The sequence below is a fragment of the Orycteropus afer genome, unplaced genomic scaffold (genome assembly GCF_000298275.1).
Source record: "Orycteropus afer afer isolate SDZICR_OR568_19922 unplaced genomic scaffold, OryAfe1.0 scaffold00065, whole genome shotgun sequence".
Lineage (NCBI taxonomy): Eukaryota > Metazoa > Chordata > Mammalia > Tubulidentata > Orycteropodidae > Orycteropus > Orycteropus afer.
Window position 1 is genome coordinate 8,446,523 of NW_006921652.1, and position 3,441 is coordinate 8,449,963.

General features: G+C 40.4%; 1 pseudogene; it reads right to left on the reverse strand.

Moving 5' to 3' along the window:
* Nucleotides 1-1,980: 1,980 nt before the first annotated feature.
* LOC103196405 overlaps nucleotides 1,981-3,441 on the reverse strand; it is an 18,570-nt pseudogene continuing 17,109 nt past the window's right edge.

The following is a 3,441-nucleotide window of genomic DNA, read 5'->3' on the forward strand; positions in this document are numbered from 1 at the left end:
TGTGTATAGTCACCATTTATGATGTTGAAAAATGGTATTTCCAATGAATAGGTCATTGCTTTTGCAAAGTTTCATCATGCAATCTCCAGTGTCTATCACCAAGATCATATTTTCCAACTACTGTTTCTTCTTTGTTTCCAACTTTTATATTCCAATCACCAGTAATTATCAGTGCATCTTGATTGTATGTGTGATCAATTTCAGACTGAGGAATTTGGCAAAACCTTTGATTTCTTCATCTTTGACATTAGTAGTTGGTGCATAAATTTGAGCAATAGTCATATTAATTGGTCTTCTGTATAGGCATATGGATATTATCCTATCACTGACAGGACTGCACTTCAGGATAGATCTTGAAATGTGTTTTTGACAATGAATTTGACATCATTCTGCTTCAATCTGTCATTTCCAGCATAGTAGACCATACAACAATCCTATTCAATCTAAACAATACAAGTCCATTTCAGCTCACTAATGCCTAGAATATTGACTTTCAAGTGTTCCATTTCATTTGTCATGACTTCCAATTTTCCTGGATTCATATTTGTACATTTCACATTCTGATTATTAAAGCTATTTCTTCTCATTTTGAGTCATGCCACATTAGCAAATGAAGTTCTGGAAAGCTTTAGTCCATACATGTCATTAAGATGAACACTATTTTGAAGAGGTAGCTCTTTCCCAGTCATATTTTGATTGTTGTCCAGCCTGAGGGGATCATCATCTGCTAGTTTCTATCAGGTCATGTTCTAGTGCTTTTCATAAGCTTTTCACTGGCTAATTTTGTGTGTGTGTGTGTGTGATTTGGGTAAAGATTTACAGAGCAAATTCACTTTCCATACAGCAGTTCACATATACTTTGTCTCATGTCATTGACCACAGTTTACCACAATGCAACAGCTCCCCTCCCACTTCCTCCCCATAGTTACCTCTTCCTGGCTAATTTGTTTAGAAGTAGATTGCCACGTCCTTCTTCCTATTCTTTTTAGTCTGGAAGCACTGCTGAAACCTGTGCACCATGAATGACACTACTGGTGTGTGAAATACCACTGGCCCAGCTTCTAGTATCACAGCAACATGCAAGCTACCACAGTGTGACAAACTGACAGGTGAGTGGTGGAAAGCTGAGGTATAAACTCCTGACTCGGAATTCTTTGTAACAAGTGGCTTTGAGTTGTCGTTTCAGTTCAGAGAAGGAAGAAGCAGTAGAAAGAAACTAGATTTCATGATTTAGAATACTGATTAAGGATTCAGCATCCTTCAAAAGAAAATAAGACAACAAGGGGAGGAAGAGGCAGGAGCTAAGCAGCAAAGCCTGGAAAAAGATACTATACTAATATCTTAAAACCAAACTCACTGCCAGTGAGTCCGATCCGACTCAGAGCGATCCCTCCTGGACCTCTCCTTGGGTTCCCGAGACAGTATCACTATGTAAGTAGATTGCCCTATCTTCTTCTTTTTTATTTTTTGAAAGAACAGGGCACGCTTTATTATGCAATATTTCAAGCATACATGAAAGTCTGGAAAATAAAAAAACTCACATACACATGGGGTCGTCATGAATCAGAATTGACTCAACAGCAATGGGGTGGGTCCACCAACTAGATTTATCTCGTATGAACATAGAGCCCTATATTTTTTCAAACCTTTAGGCAATACAAAGTTATATATATACATTGAGAGCTCCTACATACCCTTTCCTGGCATTCCCATGAACTTGGTATGAATCTTTCATGGAAGACCTATTTTTTGGGGGGGAGGAACTTAGAAGAAGAAAATAAAAAAACCAACTGGCCTAAAGAAGAGTGGTACACAAGGAAAATGGAGGCATAAAGGGAATTCATTAAAAAAAAAAAATAGAGAAAGGTTCCGACAAAAACACGAGATGCTGTACTTCTCTCTAGGTCTAGCCTTCGCTATGTTCTTTCTCGTAAGTGTTTATCTTCAAGAGACACTGTTTTTAACTTTTTAACAGTTTTTTCATTCAATAAATTTATTTTGATTGGTTGGACTGTTTAAGAGAAAACCAAGAATCTGTTCATGTTTTTCCCTTTGTTTCTGTAACTCTGTGCAGCAGCAATTTGTCCTGCACATCCTTTCCAAGGTTGAGGTCTTTTGCCGATCATATATGGGAAACTCCTTTCTGGCTGAAGGCAGGTCTTTATTAAAAGCACTTTGCTTCTTATATGATTTTTTTGCCAGACCACCCACCGGCTTACTGCCTACATGAACAGGGCTGTTCTCTGACCATTTCTTAACGGCCACTGTGTGGACATTCTTATTAATTCCTTTCACAGAAATCATGACATTCTGATTCAACAGGAAATTCTTTGACAGCTATATTATTAAATGAGAACAGCTGCCATTCAACTCCATTAATCCTTCAAGCGAACATTTAACAATTTGGAAAGGAAGCTCCAGGAGACTGGCAGTGATCTGCTGCACTCTGCAAAGAGGCAGAGTTTCAGTGTTTCCATAATCGGCATAGAGCACTGTCATGTGAGCATCTAATGTTCCCAGAACAGTGGCACGGTACCAGAGATCATCACTTGTGTATTCGGCACAGCACACCTCTCCGATTCTTGGACTATAGGACAGTGGCCTTCTCTGAGCATTGCAATATTATAACAATTTGGTTATCACCATAGAGAGCTTTTCTTGCTCTTCTCGCATCTCATTTGGTAAAGCATAAAACAAGTTGGTGTTTATGATCTCTAAGATGTTTGCTCATACTGTTTTATTAACTGACAATTCTACCGTCTTCCACTGCTCAGCTGAAGAGCTGGCCTATGGCCTCTGGGCATCGATTTGAGGATCACATTTATTAACTGGTCTGGTACTTGGCACGTGTGTAGGTGGTGAAGTGCCAATTAAGACCAGATCTTCACCAATCAGATCACTGATTATTCTGGGATAAGAAGTGGAGAGATCAGTGAGTTCAATCCCCACCCCATCTTCAGTGATTTCAACCACTCTGGCCTGGAGTTTTGACCCTGTGACACACATCTGGATTCTGGCTATGGCTTCTTTAGTCCAGTGTTTGTTTCTTGGCTGTACATCTACTAGTCCAACGCTGTATCCCCTGAAAAGGAAGTTTTAAAAATTTCGATGAGATCGTCTGAGTTCACCTGCAGTAACTTCTTCAATGTTTCCATAATCCACAAAATGTACTATGATAGTTGGAGCTGTGTGTCAACTTGGCTGGACCCCAGTTCTGTGTGGTTGTTCCATGATGGGATCAGATGACTGTGTTCTAAGTGGCCAGTCTGCCCAAGGGGAGTTTCCCTAGGGGTGTGGCCTGCTTCCAAGATATACAGGGACATCCTGGGAAGAGCCACATTCCTGGAGGGATTGGAACCGTGGTGTGCGGACTACAGACTTCCGTGAGTGAGTAGCCCACCGCCCAGCCTGGAGATCTTGGATTCGTCTTTTGTTGGAGTC